The 19,810-nt window shown below is 42.2% G+C and overlaps 1 pseudogene across 1 annotated transcript; it reads left to right on the top strand.

Annotated features, from left to right (window-relative positions):
• Positions 1 to 594: 594 nt before the first annotated feature.
• LOC309411172 (P2X purinoceptor 7-like) lies at positions 595 to 18,532 on the top strand (annotated as a pseudogene). The gene is made up of 11 exons: positions 595 to 633; positions 8,153 to 8,226; positions 9,150 to 9,245; positions 12,344 to 12,428; positions 13,005 to 13,133; positions 14,076 to 14,125; positions 16,184 to 16,200; positions 16,527 to 16,591; positions 17,434 to 17,522; positions 17,989 to 18,113; positions 18,232 to 18,532. The product of its transcript is annotated as a P2X purinoceptor 7-like (transcript).
• Positions 18,533 to 19,810: the final 1,278 nt, after the last annotated feature.

The following is a 19,810-nucleotide window of genomic DNA, read 5'->3' as shown; positions in this document are numbered from 1 at the left end:
AGTCCCCCGCGCCCGCGCGCGCCTCCCGGTTACCCTGGTAACGGTTGCCAGGCCGGGACGATGGCGTCACTTCCGACGCAACCGCGCGCTTCTGCCAACGCGGCGGAGCGGCTGGAAATGGGCTCGAGCGAGGGGGCGTCCGCGCATGCGCAGAGCGACGGCGGGACTGCGCGGGGCGGGCGGGGGGCGGTGTGTGGAGAGGTGCCACCACCCCGGGCCGGGCCGGGCCGGGCTCTCCCGGCGGAGGGCGGGTCCTTGCTCGGTCCCCGCATGTTTCGCTGCCGCTTGCGGCCTGAGGGGAGGCACCGCGGAGCAGGCCGCACTCGGAAGCCTCCCGGCGGCATTGCGGCCTGCTCCGGGCAGCCTTTCCAGCCGCGCCGCTTTGCCAGTCGGGCGGGGCTCTGGGAAACTCCATCTCCCCCCTTCCTGCCCGGAACCGGGCAGGAATTGGGATTTTTATCCGCAGCTCCTGACCAAAGGGCAGCTGGTGGCGGTGCCCCAGCAGCAGGCCCTGCCCGGCACCGTATGGTGTGAGGCAGCGGGGGTAGGCGCTAGCACCATCGCTAGACATCAGATGGGTTTAGGGTAGGGTCGATGCCGCTTTGCTGTGTGGGAAGCATGGCTGTGGTGGCTGTAGGTGATGCTGGGGCGTACGCTCCATAGGCCAAGCCTCTGGTAGGGCTTCACCGTGCAAGTACTCTTAATGCAAGGAATGGCAGAAATAGGTTTGAGATTCACCCTTTAAAGTATATACTTAGCTTTGCGGTCTTTTAAGAGGGAGGCTGTTGTCGCATGTGTGGGAGATGTACAAACAGATTGATGCAGTTACCCAATTAAGATTTCTGGCAGTCTTTGACAGCATAAAGAGTTGTCAAGTGTGGCTGATGCATATACCAGGTAAATGGTTACTTCATTTCTTTGAAGTGGAAAAATGCACAGAGAATGGATCCTTGTGAAACAGGAATGCCAGTCCTGTGCCCAGGCTTCATTTGGGGCAAATGGCAAATTTATGTCCACAGGATTGAACATCAGTTGTCAGTATGCCTGAAAGTAACTATAAATACATAGTGCTAGCTATGCTAAATCTGAAACAGACAGGAGCTTCAAAAATACCAAACAATCAAAAATATTAAAGTAAAACTTGTTCATGAAATGGGTATCTCTCAATTTGCAAGGTTTTTTTGTTGCAGAACCTTCAAAACCCATGCTTAGACCTTAAATAGGTGGATTTTGGAGCCTCTGCTATTGCAGTTAGCTTCTTGGATAGTCTTAGAATCCCATGTGAGTCCACAGATGATGGATTAAAATATGCAGTGAGTCATGTTAAATTGGTGCCGATTGAAATGCACAGGTTGTAAATCACTGCAGAATTTGACTCAGTAAATAGCACTCATAAATGTAATACTTTGCAATTCTAAGCACTGTGTCTAACTTGGGTTAGGTCCTTTTTTTGTTTCTGAGGAACAGAAAACGCATTGTAAAATACTAATTTACTGGTCTTCATGGGAAGCCTGAAAAGTGACACTGCATTGGTGTCCTAGCTTTTAACTGGCTAAACTAAGTTACAGAGGGGATGGATGGGCTGCTTGTGATTGTGCATGAAAGCTGTGCTAGAGCCAGGAATATAATCCAAGTCTCCTGACTCCTGGATTTGAACTTTAAAACCAGATCATGTTTCCTTTGTGCTTTCAGTCTGTATACTGACCTTTAGGAATTGTATTTACCTACAACTTCCCAGAAGAGATCTACTTTCCCTTGACATGCTTTCCTGGTATCAGTTACCCTTTTCTTCTGATGAGTATTTTGAGCATCTAGAATACACAGAGAGAGCAAATGAAAACAGTATTTCCTGTGGAGGCACTGGGGGCCAGGTCTGCTCCCTGTAGTCCGCCTTAGTGGGTCCACCACAATGCTAGAGAAACACTTGTTTCTGTAAATAGATACACATCCTTTCTTCAGACCTCAGTGCAGAAGAGAGAGCAATTGTGCCCACAGTGCTGAGGATGGAGAGGGAGCTGTGCTGGGTACAGTGGCAGGGTGCTGCTCTGAGAGTTTCCTTTACATCAGACTATTTCAGTCCTCACACCTTCCAAGAAGCAAAGGACCGTTCCCCTCTTCTCATGTTTCTGTAACGTTAAAGAGGCAACAGATAAAGAAGAGGAAGGATGTCTGAAAACTTCAGAAAATGCCAAGATAAGAAGAAAAAAAGATGGTGAGATTGTTTCACTCTGTTGTGGTTGAAAGCCATGAAAGTCTGGTTGTTCTGACTCTTGGGGAAGGAGACTTCCACAAACAGACGTAATTAGAACTGGACTGGCTGAGCTCTGGCTTGCTGGCCTGTTTGAAAGCTCAGTTGATTAAATCAGGAGCAAAGTCATACATCGAAGCCCCGTTCTATGGGACTTCCCAACTTGGGGAAAGCATGGGGGATCCTGTGTCATACTTAAAGTTGTATGTTTTCATGATCCTTTCTTCCACTGGTTTTGTGCTATTTGTACGTGCAGCCCAAAGTAGCCATACTGCTACCCCAGGCTGCATGCCTGCTGCTTGATATTTACAGTCTGTCATGGTGCCTGAATTTTCAAACTTGCTGCTTAAAAAAACTTAAGGTTTAGCTCAGTGTCTTGACCTCTGTGTCACAACAGAATATTCACAGACATAAAAGAGATGATAGCTTTCAGTGCAGCCTTGGGTAAATATTGCAGGAAGCAACTGACATACTTGTTCGATGCTTAACTTGTCTTAAGTTATCTTAGTTGGGGTGATGTGGTATCTGGATCAAGTCTTACAGAATTGAAGGCCAGTGTTCATATGTATTTGTTGTATAATTCTGGGGGCATTTTCCAAATTCCCAATTTAGTTTGCATGGACAGTGATACAGAGCAAAGCTTCCTAATGACATGAGAGTTATTCTAACAGTTCAGCCCTGTAGTTCCATCCAGTTCTCTGGATAGGGCTGATGTTTTATATAGGCTTATGGAAGCTGCTTGTTGAAAAGTCATCATGCAGAGGCAACATGCGGAAGAAAGAGAATGGAGCCTGCAAATAAACTATCCAGAGCTCTTTAGATCTGCAGGCACCGCTTCATTACTCCCTCCTGGTTTTCTCCTCCCTTTATAGCTACTGCTGCGTGGATGACCGCCTTGCAAAACTGTGAGAGAGCTCGACCACAGAGGCCAGCAAATCAGCGTGGAACGAAACTTGAGCAAATCAAAATAGTGCTCCCCGGGCGAAGAGAGATCACCTTATATGGGAACATCACGGGCAAGAAGATGAATACGTCCGGCTGAGCTGCTGAGGCCAGATCCCAAACAGATGGAAGACAGTAATGTGAAAACAAGAGCATTTAGGAAGAGACGACAACACTTACTTCTGTTTCGCTTATGCAGTCTGAGCACTCCTTTTTGTCTCTTTTCATAAATGTTGTGTTATGTGTATGTACACATAGGTCTGACATAGGTGTTATATTAAAAATCAATTTCTTTGTGGCTATCCTAGCACTTAAATGCATCCCAGGTCTGCTTCTGGTTCCTAGTTGGAGCTTTTTCACTTGTTATTATGTAGCAGAATTTTCCTTGCTGAAGTGTTGCTTGTACCAACCATAGCAGCATGGGCGGTAGTCAGTGAAAGTCTAAGGAGTGATCGCTGATGTCTCAAAAAATTAAGCCTGTTTGTGCAGAATGTAACTTGTTCCTGTGTGCTAAAGCACTTAAGAAAATACCAACAGCCAAGAAGAATCCTGTCTGATTCTGAATGTTTTGTCATGACTACAGCCATAGGTAGCATCCTAGGTGATTTAAAATACTAAAGGATTGAAAGAAAAACATTAGATCTATGTTGTAGGGTTTGTATCTTTTGGGCCTCTGTGTGGGTCTTCTGTTGCAAGAGAGAGGACCCTGGTCCTTGTAATCTGGGTCTAATGGATTCTGATCCAAACTTCTTGTATTTCAGACTCTGAGCCTGAGATTTACAGGTCCCACCTTGAGAGCTCCACATCTTTACAGCTCCACCTCCAGTGTTTATAGTGTCAGATAGTGGCCTCACATCTGCTCCTTGACTCCCTGGATCAGATGCAAACAGTTGGCTTGCAGTGCACGGACCAGCTCTGGCGTGTGCATCGTTCTGTGGAGGAAAGGCTGCAGCCAAGGTATGTGCCATGTATTGGCTCTGCTGAGAGTAGTGGCTTTGTCACTCTCTTTTAATCCCATGACCTGATACAAATCCAGTCTAAGACCAAACAGGATCATGTCCCATGCAATGTGAGATAACAAGCTGCAGATTTCCGTGGCCGTTGATGACCCAAAAGCTTGCTTTACCATTGCCCTGCACCATACATGGCCATTGCCACCCCTGCGAAGTGGGTGTTGCATGCATCTGCCCAGTCCAGAAGTGCATCTCTGTGCTGGTGAGACGTGTTGGGCAATGGGGATTCAGGCCCAGAAGGAGGTCAGCGTGGTGGTGGTTTCTATCCATTTATCCTCATCTCTACAGTTCTCGAAGCATTACTTCAGACTGGCAAATTCTGGTAGTACTGAGGAGAGATGGTGCTGTCAACAGAAAGTGACAAGAACAGCGCTGAGCAATGAGCTCTGGAGCTCCAGGGTGAAATTTGGTGTTTTTTCTGTGAACAAACCAAAGGATGTTTCCTTCTTCAGGAAGTTATGGACTACATCAACAGCTGTTCTTTAAAAGGCCTGTAGTACCATTCTCTTGCAGGTTTCTGACTGTGCCTTTAAATGGGATGGCCTGGGAAGAATGCAGGGGTGGAAGAAGACAGCATCAGGCAGCTGCAATTTTCAAAAGCTAGTACCTCACAGGAAGTGCTAGCAATGGGTGTACATGGCTGGCTGGAATGCCTGACTCAGTATGACTCTCCAAAATACATACCCGTTCAGAGTCTTACATGTGGATGTGTGAAATATTTCCTCTTTATAACTGTTGCTCTGTCTGTTTGGTAAGTGCAGGGTGCCGGGATGCTGTGTTGTACGTGAGCAGATGTTTCTTGCATTGGGGGTTGTCTAGTTACAACTTGGCTTTCAGCACTTTGAGTTTTGTGGGAGCAAACAAGATCATTGATCTGGTGTTAGACCATTCTTGGAAGATGGATGTGGTTGTGGGAACTTTGCGGTGGGAGCATGGCATAGAATGTTATCTAACAAGGTGGGGTTGCTTGGACAGAGTTAACTAAGCTTCCTCTAACAAACACTTGGAGTTTCGTTCCTTGCCATGCTGTCTGGTTTTGTTTCTTGTCTGAAAAATCCAAAATAACTCCACTGAATAATCTCAGATTTACACCAGTGTTTCTGAGATTAGAGTCTCCTCTGTAGAGTCTCCTATTCAGGGTCAGATGAAATGGCAAGTCACTTGTTGCAGCAGATTTCAAGAACAATAAGATGTTTTAGGAATATGCAATAATTCATTGCCTCTAAAGGGCAGATTTTCCTCTTTGCTGCCAAACTAGGGCTGTTCTCAGTGATAAGTGTTTGCTGAACGAAGTCAGCCGAAGTTCATAAAGTTGGTTTCATTCTCATGGGAGGGCAGCAAGCCAGGACATTGAGCGCACTGATCCCAATCTCACAAAGAATCAAGTCTGCAGGAAATTCAAGTTGCCTTACTAAGGTACTGTACCCACCTACTGCTGCTCAGAGCTGGGTTCCAACTGCCAGTTTCCAACAACATGGTTATCCCAAAGCACTGTTCTCCAGACGGAAAAGGCTGAAATGCTATTATAAGAGACGATATAAATAAAGGAACGTTGATCAGGTGCTTGGTATTTCTGATCTTCAGATATTATTTTATCCCCCCCAGAACAGTATGTTGTTAAACTGAAATGGTGCTGGCTCTTGTGGCTTGTTTTTCAAAGCCAACCTTTTATATCACTTTTATGTAGTGTGGAAAGTATCTTCTGAACATACAATAGTTTTTCAAAGTTGGTGGTGCTTTTATGAGTTAGATGAGCTAGACAACTTTCCTGAGAGCTTAAAAACAGAGGCATCCTTCTTCCTTTCATTGACACATTCAGTTCATGAGAAAGAGAAAACATTAGGCCAAGGTTTTTGAAGCAATCAGCATGAGGCACAAAAATAGTCACTCTGGAAAGTTAAGGACTAAGTATTTTAAGCTCTCTTAAAAGAAAAAAAAAACCCACACCAAAAAACCTAAAGAGGACATTACTGTTTGTGACAGAAAAAGTCAAAGTCTAGATACACAGCAATGCAGCATGGGTGGAAGTTTTTGGATGACATCAAGACCTGTTGCAGTTAATTGGTGTTTCACAAATGGCATCTGAAGGGACAGGATGTCACCTCATGTTGTCTTTATCATTTAGGATGGGAAAATAGAAATTATCTTCTTGCATATATCAAGTCATTTCTGACAAAGCCAAAAGTTGCGAAAGTGAAACCAAGGCAGACTTTGGTCCAGCCAATTCATGCGTCTCACATAAAAAGGCTCTCAATTACTTGAAAATGTCCGTCTGAATTTTATCTTGCAGTGCGTTTTGTCCAAGAACGATACAAAGAAGCTGACCCATTTTATTCTTATGGGCTTATTTGTCCTTTCTGTTTTATCTGGCCAGTGGTATAGTCAATGCTTACAGACTATGAGGAGACGGATGAAGTTAACAGCTTAGTTTGCACTAGTGTGAAGGGAGTGGCTTACACAAGCAACAGGATCTGGGATACAGCAGAATACACTATACAATGCAGGCAAGTCTTGATGTAATGTCAGCACAGTATTCAACTTCCATTGATACATCTGGTTCCTTTCCTGACATATGTGTATCCTACCATTCAATGTAATTACTTTATATTGGAGACAGCAATTTTTAAAGCTAAATCTTCCCTTCTTCCTGTAATATAAGGAAAAAAAAATCCTCTTTTATGAGATTACTGTGGTGCTATTTATTACACAATTTTTACCTAATTAATTTAGTATTTTGGTAATAGAAAACCTAGGAACAGAGGTTCCAGAAACACTCCGGTATAGCTGTACTAAACACAGTAGTGTTATTACCAGCTAATGCTAGTGTATCTTTCTCAGTTGTAATGCCAGTTTAAAAAAAAGATCAGTGCCTTCTTGCCTCTGACCGCTCATTCCTGCCCTGATGATGTCCCTGGCTTTTCCTCCTTGAGCCAGGTAGAATCAGAATGTCTATCAGGCGGAGGGAGAGCAGGAACAGCCTTGTTGTCTTTCCAGGTGGTGTTCTGGAATGACTGAGGTCTGAATCAAGTATGTGAAATTTCAGTCAGATTCATGTTCTTTCCTCCATGTAGGCGGTAAATTCTAGAGTTTCAGCTTGAGCAGAGGTGCCCCATGGTAAATAGGTTTTGTGGTTTATACTTGGGATGTATCGAATGCATGTTGATGTAAAAGAGTGGACTGTCCTTGGAGCCATCCAGTACAAGCAAATACTGTTTCTCTTTATGAGAAACATGCAAGATCTAGTTTAATTGCTCCTTTTCTTTCTTGAGGAATCAGCTGGCAGTTGTGACTTTGCCCGCACCAATGACCTTGCAGCCAAACCTATCTGCATCGCTTTCAGGAGGTGATGATATTCAAGCCAGTGATTGCTGTCCAGCTTCTCTGACATTGCTGCTGCTCTTGAGGAAAACCTGAAGGAATGATGGAGCCACAAAATTGCTGTCAGCTTCTTTGCTAATACGGTGCTCTTACTATTACTGTTGCTCATTGCTACATGTTCCCCTTCCTTTCTGTAGGCCAAACCTGGTCATCATCAGCAGCTCTCCTCTTCATTCGACTGGCCTAGAAGTGGGACCTTGCAGAGTAGTTCTCGAATATAAGTTGACTTTCACTGGCAGAAGTACATGGGACTGTTAGTAAACAAAGAATTAAATAGTCCAGTGTTAAATTTATTGTCCTTAATAGTATAGAAAAGAATGTGAAAAATGGGAAAATACATAAATAATAAAGGAAAATGTTATTGTAAGCAAGGAAAGGGCTTTTTTCCGTTTTTGCAGGTAGCTAAGCCTTTATCTCCTATAAGCCAAATAATTAATAAGGATTATACCTGCTCTGCATTGTTATTTTCTCTTATTTTTTGATATTTTTACATTGAAGCTGGGTACGACTCTTTACATACACGTGGAGAGGTAGATGTTTATATTGCTCTTTTTTGTAATTTTTTTCCCAGTATCCCTTTGCCAAAGCTATCTGCTCTTCAGACAAGTCCTGTGAAAAAAGGAAGTGTGGATATCCACAGTCATGGTATGTAAATGGCATTTTCAGATTGGAGTATTTTTTTGTGGGCACTATCTTCTATTGTATTATTGACCAATGCAGCATGTGCAAGATCCAACTTAGAGAATTGCAGTAGTAGTAGTACAGAATCCTAAGAGATATCTGAGAACATATTTTCAAAACTACAAAACTGAGTTATTATCAGCTTGTGTGTGCCCTTACTAAAAGGAGAAACAGTGAGAGGGAGTAGAGGAAAGGGAGGTGTGAGTAAGAATACAGACTGGTGTGAATGAGGGCCGATCTCACGGTCACTCCCATTGAAGTCCGTGGCTGCTTAGCAAGTGGAGTGACTGCAGGATCTGTTTGAAGGGTTTGTAACACCCCTATGATGGTTAGGTAGTTCTCAGAATAAGTCAGTGGACTTGTGTCCTTTATTTGGGACCAGTTGTCCAGAAGGCATACTGTTTTCATCAGCTCTGTGAGTTCTTTGTAGTGCTGAGGTTCCCTGAATTTGGACTGCTGGCTGGATTATCACTTTCCCTGGTAAAGACTTAATGCTCACAGAAAATGCTGACTTTCCAGAAGTGCAGAAAGAATTAAGGTTTTCTGCCCACCTTTAACTTCTTACTGAAACAGTTGTTTTCTCAATTTATCCCAAAACTTAGATACATAACTTCATATAAAACTGTCAAGGAAACTACTTTGCCCTCAGCCTAAACAATGACAAGCACTGTTGACCCAAGCAAATGGCTAAATAAGGATTGATGATGTGTGGCAGGACCATGGTTTGGGTAGTTCTTCCTACAGCTTCCTCCTATAGAAAGCTGCAACAATCTGAAATGTCAAACTCCCTATCTTACATTTGAGGAGGAATCCACTGACATGTTGAAACTGTCTCTAATTGGTGAAAAACTCTTGTCTTTGCTGAGTAAGAGCTTGTTTCTCTACAGGAATTCAAACAGGGAGATGTGTGAATTATAATGCAACTGTTAAAACCTGTGAGGTCAGGGCATGGTGCCCTGTGGAATCCATGGAAAACCCCCTGAGTAAATGAAAGGGATGTCTGCATTTTTTTTTATGTCAAAAGAAGGATTTACTTTGAGAAAGTAATGAAATTTTAGGATAATCCCTTTGTCTAGGCACATATATATATCTCATGTATGTAAAACATCTATTTCCTTCATAGCCATAGTGTTAACACTTACTATATCTAAATATCTTACTTCTAACAATCTGTCCTGCTGTATGATTCTGCAATGAAGTCATAGCCTCCTGTTTGTATCATCATGCAGCTGCCATAGAAACAGTTTTAGATGTCACTAGCTCATCTTGAATTCACTAGAGGCATTTGGCTCATTAATTCAAATGTCAAGGAAAATGCATCAATGTAAGAGGGGTTTAATCAGTGACAGAAATAAAAAGTTTCCTAACTTGGGGTTTTCTTCTGCAAGGCTCAGGGCTCTATGGTGTAGAAGTTCTTTGTGGGTTCATTTATCACAGTGAGGTTGATTCCACCTCCCAGAACAGTAGGGGTAGATTGGTTGTCTGTACATTGTGCTGCAGGCTAGTGTTTGGCCGTCCACCTCAGATCGAAGAACAGTCTCTCCATCCTCTCTAGGTAGACGATGAAATTCTCAATGCTGGCAATCTGTAACAGTGAGCTGAAGAAAACTCTAGGAAAAAGACTCCACAGAACAATGCTGCTGTGACCTAGAGAGTACAATAGAAGGGCCTCGTAGCCATCTCTTTTTGTAACGCCATGACTGTACAGTGTTCCAAGATGAAAATGTTCTATTTCTGTTCTGTATCAGCCAAAGCATCACAAAAATTTATAAAAGATTTTATTTCAACTGAAATGATGGAAATTGTGCGCTAAGAGAGCCAATGTTAATCAATTTTAGCTCCTCTCAACCAGCTTTGAAATATATGTGTAAGAAACTAGGTCAATTATCACTTTTATTAGCTCATTGCTTTTGAAAGTTAAAAGCATGATTCTGTGTATATTATCCCATCTTTTCCCTAGTTTGGGCTTTTCTGCAGAGACTGAGCAGTTTTTCCACTGCCAGGTCCCCTCCAGAGCCCACAATGCCTCCTACAGCTCCTTCTGCTGAGTTTTTTTCAGCTCTTTAAAGGAAGTTCCATTCCCTTCTCCTGCGGACAGAGTTGTGATCTGAAAAAAAGGCTTTGTCCAACGACAGGAAGGCTGTAATTGTTCATACAGCATCCGGGAAAGATATGCATGAGCTTCCTGAGTTAATGAAATCCTAGGGGTTTTTTATAAAGCTTCAGTGACTGCCATTCATTTTTAAATGTCACACTGCGTAGGCTCACTGCTGTGTATGTTACAGAGGGAATTTTGCTTTTAATTACATCACACAGTTGACACATTCTGTCTCGTTTCCTAACCTTCCTCTAAAGTGCCAGTAGTCGGTCACTACCAGGGACCAAAAATAATGGATGAGAGGTTTGATCCAAACCTCTGACGTATAAAGTTCCTTCACAAGTTCCATTGGCAAGAAAAAATTAGGAATCACTAAAAAGCAAAGCTGAGTGTTTATTTTCTATCAGAACGATACGTAAGACCAAGAGCAGAGCCCAGGAAGCTTTGCCATCTGGTTGAGATACTGAGGTAGTAATGTTGGGCTTTGGTTACACCCATGATTGTCTTTATTGTCTAAATTCCTTGGAAAGGTAAGTTTCATGAGCTATACAGGAGGCCTCTTTTTCCTTCCTGTTAGCTATGGCAGGAGCTGAACAAAGCCATTGCATGTTGGCAAGAAGATTCTTTTATTTTTGATTGTTCTTTTCTTGCCTGAGGGCACAGTTGTCAGATTGGCTGGCTGAAGGACAGGTGTTTACAACATCTTTTTCAGAAGAGCTTTGGATCAGATTCCAGATGCTTCCCAGTTGATGAATTATGGACAGTTTCACACTAAAAGTTCATCCATTTTTAGTTCTTTAAAAATTAATGTGCATTATTAATGTCTTGACTATTATACACTGAAAATCAGTGACTTTTGTGTCCAGGTAGCATCCACAAATGTTAACTGGGTTTGCAATCAAGTCTCATTCTTTGACTTGGTTTAGGAGACACTCATGAGAAGTGCCTCATGGAAGCTGCATGTCATCCAGCTAATGTGCTTCTTGTCATCACAGATCTCTGATGCAGAGGCATTGCTCAAAATACATTGATAGGAAAAATATTCCCTGCTTAGAAGCACTGTCCTTTATGCGGATGACTGCTTTGAAGACTGGGTTTCCCCCTTGGAATGGCTCTCTTGATGGAAATCAAAATATTCCTGGCTCATTCTTAAAATGGATCAATGCCAATATTCCAGTTCAGCATAGTCTCTATGCTAGACAAACCATGCTAAAAATTGTATCTTTTACTTTCTCATAGCCCTGGCAAGTCCTGGAGCATAGCAGAGGTTGTCTCACACAGTCTAGGCCAAGGTTACCCAGCTGGCAACTTGTGGGAAAATTCCTTCTTTCCTGCCATGTTAGCTTCAGAGAAATCACTCTGAGGAGAGGACAAACTGGCAGTCTGCTTTCTATTGTGTTTGCATTCCACCTACATATTTAGTGACACAAACCACTGTGACACAAACAAGGGGAGGTCCTCAAACCGGTATCTGCTAGGAAGGCAGGACAACCTTTGGTGATGTGACTGACACCTCAATCCCAGAGACATCCTCTAGGATTGAGCACATGGTTCATTCTTACACTCTTACTAGCTGGCAGCTCTGGTGTAAACGGCCACTGGTCTGTGGGGACCAGCAGTGAAACTGCCAATTCATTGTGCAGAAATCATCAGCTGTCAAATGATGTAATTTCTTACTGCTATTCTATAGCAAGATTTATATGTGAAGTCTCCTGAGATCATATTTCAGCTGCATGTAGAGACTCCAGTTAGGCTTGGCCCACACAAACAAGTGCAATAGAGAGAGAACAACTTATACCTAAAATTAAGAAAACGACCTATATCTTTCTTGATCCCCTGAGCCACCCAACTCCCTGCATTTTAATCTTAGCATTTAATATTCTTAGCAACATATTCCTCCTTTCCAGGTAATAGTAAAGTAACATAACATTAACTGATATATTTAAGTAAAAGAAGTTAGTTAGTTTGATGTTTCTTTTTTAGGCCTGCTGTTCTGAGGAGTTCTGAAGACTTTACTGTGCTAATAAAGAACAACATTCACTTCCCAATATTTAATTACACCATGCAAGTGCAAACATTCCTCAATGTTTTCTGAAGAGTGAGTGGTTGTGCTCTGAAAAAAAGATTGTATAAATTGGCACATTCTTTATTCAAAAAGGCTATGCAGTCAGGGACTGTATCTGCCTGAGTGACAAATATCAAGTTTCTATAATTCTTTAGCCCTGTTAATCTTTAGAGAACCAAGAAAAGTAAGGAGAGCTTGGGAACAGAGCCTCCCAGCATAACTCTATTTCTTTCATGCACTGGCCAACAGAATTGTTCATTCAGATATACTGGTTTATGTTAGGGTAAAATAGCTAAAATATAGCACAACAGATGTGCGATTCAAATTATAAGGTGCAAGTGTTTAGTTTACACAGGTAAAATTTTGCTGTTGGTAATATCAAAAGAGTAAAGAATTCATCTTGATTCCCAGATTCCAGTTAAGGATATATAGATCTGACAGCTACAAAACCAAAAGCTCGTATACTTACAAACCGCGCACATTTAACACAGGTTCTATTAAGCGTGAAGTTCCCTTACCTGTATTTGTAGCTGCTCCAGCTTGTTTTTAAATTTTAACAATTGTGTGTGTTCTTCACAGATGAAATATTCACCAAATTTAAATACTTCCTGCTCATACAACAAGATAACTTCCCTGCTCTGTCCAATTTTCTGTCTGGGAGATACCCTTCAGGAAGCAAAAGAGAAGTATTCTGAGGTGGCGGTAAAGGCCTGTGATACCACTTTTTTTTCATGCTCAGTGTTAAAACATTTTCTTGATTCTCTTCCTGCATGTTTTGCTGTCTGCCATATAATGGAATTGTTCTCAGTTTAGAAACTGTGTGAGAAGCAAAGCAACCCCAACTTTCAAGAATTAAATGTGCTTAACATCTCACAGGATGGGGCCCATGTGGACAGAGTTAATATTATTTTGTTAGTATTGTAGCATGTAGAGGCCATTTTACAAAGCACAGTGCATTTAAACAGGTCCTATACAAGGCTGTCACTCATGGTCATCTTTGATTCTACTCAAGCAGATCCTAAATCATGTTGCTGGGGGAATCATCCAAAAGTCAGAGTGGCACAAACGACAGCTTATATTCAGAGTCAAAAAGCATTTATCTTTGCCATTACATTTTCACTCTGTTCTTTAGGGTATTGAGCCAAATGCCCTTAAACACAGTACCCAGCCATACCTCTAGAAAGTCATTATTAACAGATGGGTAGAATAGAAGTAGAGACAAAGTGTCCTGCCCAGAGTCATCAACTGAGCCACATTTATTGATTCTTAGCCTGGCACAGTGCATTCAAGATGGAATATTTGGACTGGGTGTCTACAAAACTTAGCCTTGCACTCAGGCTTTATACTATACGTAGTATAAAGCAACAAAATGACCGTCACAGTATATCAGCTAAATGCACACTTGTGCTACTAAGATGAAGAGAAAGACAGAAGATAGGAAAGGCCTGAATGAATGGTAGCTTCTAATTCATGTAACGAAGTCACTTCCGAAGAAGACTGCTTGATTGGCAAATGTTGCTTATGAGTTAGTGTGTCTATAGAGATATGTCCCTGCCAATGGCGTCCTTCAGGTCTCCACTGACCTTAACAGCAGTTTAGCACAGGCAGCAATCAAGCGCTAGTCCCTAAGCTCACTGTGTCTGTTTCTAGGGAGGAATCATTGCCATTGAGACTAACTTGGACAACGACTGCAGTCCAAAGTATGGTTTCTGACGTCTTGATGACAAAAAATAAAGCCTGGATTTCACTTCAGGTAAAAAATGTTATATGAAGCAAGTAGCATGTTTTATGAGTTGAAACAAAGATGTGATGAGGTGTGGGGAATGCTGACTTGGAATGACATTTGATTCTCCTTCTTTACTCCTGTAGTCATGTTCTTAACCTGCAGTTACTGCAGTTGTATAGATGTATCGTCATCGTCATCTTCCAAATAAGCATGCTTGTACTGCAGGAGATTTTATTTCTGTGTCAAAAGGCCTAGAAATTTCCAACAAGTATTCTGGGAGCTAACAGAGACTAGTTTGGGCAGATTCTACCATATGGCAACTGAAGCTTGAAACTACCTAAACTTGTGAGTTTCCCAAGCCAATTAACACAAATAAAATAACAAAGTGTTTTTCTTCCATCTGGGTAACCCCACAGTTCACTGAATCAAGATTTATTCAAAAGAAAATTAGAGCTTTTGATTCTGTGTGCATATAGCAGACTTAGAAGTTTTGACAAAAAATCTTGACATGACTCCAGTTCTAAACAGTTACACAAAGCATTTATCAAATGCTTATCAGCATGTTTAAAACTAAAGTTGTCCCTCAGATATAGGTCAAAACTCTTGTGTAACAACACTCTTTTTTTGACTCACAGTATGATTATTATTACATTATGTGTGTTCATACACTTGTGATGCTAGCGTGACTGCCATAACTTGCAGTCACTGCCAGTGTATTCCAAAGCTGCATTGTGCTGGAGCTGTGCAAAGAAAGAATAAATAGGTGTTCCCTCTCACCTGGCAACCACAGGCAGGCGGTGGGGGAGATCACAAGGAAAAAGCAAGACAGTGCTGAGAGGCTGAGGCCAGCAACCTTTCTGTTGAATACATTTTTGTAGGCAAAGCACTTTCTGAGAAGGTTTTTGCAAGAAGACAGTGGACTGGTTTTGAGGATGTTTAGTGTCAGATTAACAGCTAGGGTCAAAATGCCAAGAATGGGTTTGCCTAAAATTTTTTATCTTTTAAGCATCAAAATATCAGTCTGTAGCAAGATTACTTTGCTGCAGTTCAGCTGAAATCTCTGCTGCAGGAAGTGAGCCTCGTCTGAGAACAGGCTGCTGGGAGAGTGTGCATTATGCCAGACCACATCCTGGTGGCCTGACTCTGTATCTGTTAATCAAGGGATTTATTGGCAAAGAAATGTCATTCTCTAACGTCTCCAAAATTAAAAAAAAGGAGCAGAGTAGTTCAGTGCAGCAATTTATAAAGCAAAGACAGTGAAAGCTGAAGAGCAGTGAATAGATTGAGCATAATACTATTTAAAACAAGCATGGATGTTTTGGCGAAGGGCATGCACAAACCCTGCCATGCTGTTGAGCTAGCGTATGCCAACCTGTATAAACAGAGCTGCCGATTTCATTAGAACTACCCAAGTGAGCAAGGGGGGGAAGAGCTAGAAATGATCCTACAATTAATATATTTCAAGAATTTTTTTTTTACATCAGTGACATGTCATAAGAATGTAAAATGTTATCATGTCAGAGGTCCATCCAGCCCAGTGTCCTAAAGCTAACAAAGATCAATAGCAAGAGAAAATTCCAATTTGAATTGAGACAGCAAAACAATTGTTGAATATTATTTGGATTTTTAATTTGTCTAAATCTCTATGTAAGTATTCATTTAGTTTAGACTGACAGGTCAGGTGCTGGGAAAAATACTGTTCATCAAGCTGGCCTCAGCACCTTCATTTCAGAAGACTGAAAGGGCTGAGGGAAGAAGGGAGAAGAAACTATGCAGCCTCATGGCCTTATATTCCCCAGGGAAGCTGCACAGGTCTTCGTTTACTCTTTTGCAGATATGCAAGGTACTGCAAGCTACCACATGGGAAGAAACAGAGAACCCTTTTCAAAGTCTGTGCAATATAATTTGATGTCCTTGTCTTGGGCACAGTAAATGCAATTCTTTTTTCTTGTGGAGGGAGAAGAAAGCTTGCTATTTCCTTAGCCCCACTTCTGCCAGATACCCCTCTTCTCTCTCCTGTCCATCATTCTAGGATGGAAGTCATGTCAGGTGAGTAGATCTAATAGGAGAGCAAAGCTGGGAATGAAATGGCAGGGCTGGGAGAGAGGCAGGATTGTTTAAGACTGAGACGATAACAGGTATCATCATGACATGATGTTATTGTCATGAACCCCTCATGTTCTAGAGGCTGTTTCCCTCTCAAGTTGTTTATTCTCTGCTGCAAAGTGTCTGAGATGGTCTATGAAATTTTGGGATTGATCGAATTGTAAAGAGACAAAGATACATTGTGAAGAGACAAAAAGAGAAAAGCCATTAAGTTGAATGAGTGGTAACAGATCTTGCCTCCCAGTTATTCTTTTCTGCTTTCTTGACAGGTGGAAAATTTAATGGCATTGAACTCATTAAAAACATTGGATCCATGATCTCCAATTTTGGTTTGGTGAGAGACTTTTTTTTTTGTGTGTTAATTAAACCAATTCTGGAGATACAGTCTCAGTAAGAAAGTGGAATGACTACTTGCTCTTTTTTCAGTGCAGGTTGTGAGTGCCATTGAAGTTGCTATTTGTGCAGGTAATTGCTCCAGCTGCGGCAAATCACCATTCTACAAAATTTACAGCAGGAAAAAGTAGGAGATTGTGCTGAATCCAAGACAGGTCTAAGAATGTAAATTGCTGCTTTATGGATACAAAAATGCAGATGATCCAGGAAGCTTCCATGGAGCTGTGCATGGCATGAACTGCATGAGTGCCATGGGCTCTACACACAGCCTTGGCATGGCAGAGTCACACCAGCTCTATCAGAGAAATCTGCAGGGAACAGTGATCCTTCCAAGCAGCAGAAGGATGTCATGAAAGGATTGTCCATGAAGAGGGCATTGAGCAAAGCCTCTTCCCTGCCAACTTCAGTTGCCTCTTCCTCTATTTCAATACATTAATGGTTATTTCTCTAGGCTGCCTCTACTAATGCCCCAGCATTTTAGACATGTATTTTTAAAGAAGAGTGAAGAGGAGAGTACCTAAAGGCCCTGTACAACCCCACTCCTACAATTAATTCTATACCATCTCTTCCTCTTCCCTCTGTCTCCACAGCTCCCCACGTCCTTGCTATACCGGATACTGGAGATACGGGCCCTTGCAACATGCAGTTGCAGGAGATTGTTATTGGAGTACAGACTGCAGAACCCAAGTCCTGAGGTCAGATCTATGCTGTGTTCGTCCCCAGTTCTCCAGGTAACTACTACAGCTGGCAATGCTCATTTCTTCTGCTGTACAGGTGATGTAGGTGTCCTATGTTGATGAGCCACATGTTACCTTATGATAAAGAAGCCCCTGAAAACAAGTTTGCAGCACGCTCAAGGCAGTATTGTTGAGGTAAAGACAGACACTTAACCTTTGGGATCATCCCTTCAGAAGGGAGAATTGAGGAATATAATTCCACACTGATTTGGGTTTCCACCCCCCATATTTCCAGATTAGATTCTGAGGGGCTAAAACTAGATTCCCATTGCCCGCTTCAAGTTAATAAGTCCTGTTACCAGAGGATGTATTTTCCAGAGTCAACTAAAAATTGCTGCTTTCCTGGGGTGGGTATGTGCCAGCGGGAGTGCATTGGTGTTGAAACAACTTGTGAGGTGTCGATTCGATTTCACTAGGGTGGGCGTTGGCAACACAGAAAGACAATCCTCCTCCAGATCTGCTGATCTATCATCCTTATCCCTATTGTGCTGTGTCAAATGAAAAACCCAATGGTGAGGATCACTGTTGTAAATTCTCTCTGCACTTGGATGAAGTAGCAAATGCTGGTTTCTTTAATTTATGTTGGGAATTGTTGTTGCAGACTCATGCTCTGAAATTCTGTGATGCTGGCAGCTGCCACACCAGCGAGCCCAACAAGAACCATGATAATGAAGAATCCAAGCCGATGCGTACCAGTGAGTCCGACAAGAACCATGCTAATGAAGTGTATGAGCTGGGGCAACCTCTCAGACGAGAGGCCTCTTCCCTAGACTGCCAAAAGTGGTGCTGCCATGGCAAATGCCAGCACAACACAGAAGTACCATGGGCAGCTCTGCTGATGAAGGAAAATAAGGCAGCACATCACAACCTCACACTGGTTTCAGCAGCTGGTGCTGTCCAGTCACATCCTGAAGAAAGTCCTTCTCTACAAAGACCCCTTTCTGGATGTGACAGATGGCAATATGAACAACCAGCTACGTCGCCTTGCTTACAAGCAGTATGTTCACTGGCACTTTGGCTCTTTTGATCTGGAAGACAGAGCCATCATCCCAAGCTGATGCAGGTGGAAAATTAGAGGTACTTATCCCAAAGCAGTCAAAAACTATTCTTGTTTTAAGATGGAATGCAGATGTAGCGCAACTTAAGCTCACACTGTGACTCACCTTGGACATTTAACCTTTGTTTTCTTTCATGGACCTTTTTTTAAAAAAAGAGAAAAAAGCATGTGACCTCTCAAAATCTTCTGCAGTACAGCTGAATTCTTGTATACTGTCTTTGGAGAGGCACAATTGCCTGCTGCTTAGCCTAGAGGAACAAATACATTGAGCTAAAGTGCTTGCTTCTGCCTTTGCTTCATTCTGTGAGTCGCCCCATGTGGTTTGGAAATGTAGGCTCTGGGGTGAGTTCTTAGGGCTATGTTTTAGTGGGAGGTTCCTCCTGCCTTTGCATTGGTGCATACCAGAATCGCAGCTGAGTCAGGAGGTGACCAACAGCCTGAAAATAAGATGTAGCCAAAAGTCATCTCAAAGCATGACCCCTAAAGGAAGAAAGTTCAAAAGAGTTATCACTTGAAAACATGGTCCTGAGCATTTTTCTCCCCCAGCCTCACCACCTTTCTGCAGCCCTGGATCAAGAAGCTTTAGAAAGAGGCCACTGAGCATGTAGTTTCATAACTCGCCAGTGAAGGCCTCACCATCCATCCAGATTAAAGAGGCTCATTTTAGATCATTTCAGTGACACAGACAAAGCATTTTCTGAAAAGCTCAGCTGTTCTTTTTACTACTCCTTTTAGCTTGAACTCATGAATTAGAATGAAAAGTACTTTTACCGCCTTTGTGTGATATTCTCGAGCATTTCTTTCATACTCATTGAAATTGTAATGTTGGACTTTGGCCTCCTGTTTGCCGCTAGCTTCAAACATGCCTTGCCCCCTACACCTCCTCCTCCCAAACCTGGCACAGTGTGAGTTGCTTTGTGCTACGATGCATAAGGCTGGAGTACAGCTGAGGAGCAGCAAATTCAGGTTAGATTAATCTGTGCTCCAACACCTTTTCAGTTCTTTCTGATAAGAAGGATTGTAACATGTATATTCTGCATTACTTTCAACTAAACTTTGTTCTTTCTGAGCTAACCCAGCAGTTTGCCATTTCCATTTCCCATATATACTTTAAGACATATTGCTGGCAGATTATGACAGATGTGTTTATATCTTCAGTTGTGATATGTATTAATTGTATTAACATTCATATTGCAGCATCTTAGATATCTAGAGTGGGAAAATGTGACAGTTGGCATTAATGCATTCCTGTTCTGACACACGAACTGACTCTCCTTTTGGGAAGAATTACACTGAATATTCACTTAAGACTGTGATTTTAATCTCCTTTCACATTTGTATATACGTTCTTCCTTATCCTCTTCCC

The sequence above is a fragment of the Phaethon aethereus genome (genome assembly GCF_964289735.1).
Source record: "Phaethon aethereus genome assembly, chromosome: 17".
NCBI classification, from domain to species: Eukaryota; Metazoa; Chordata; class Aves; order Phaethontiformes; family Phaethontidae; genus Phaethon; species Phaethon aethereus.
Note: the sequence above shows the minus strand (reverse complement) of the source record. Positions and strands in the feature narration are given on the sequence as shown.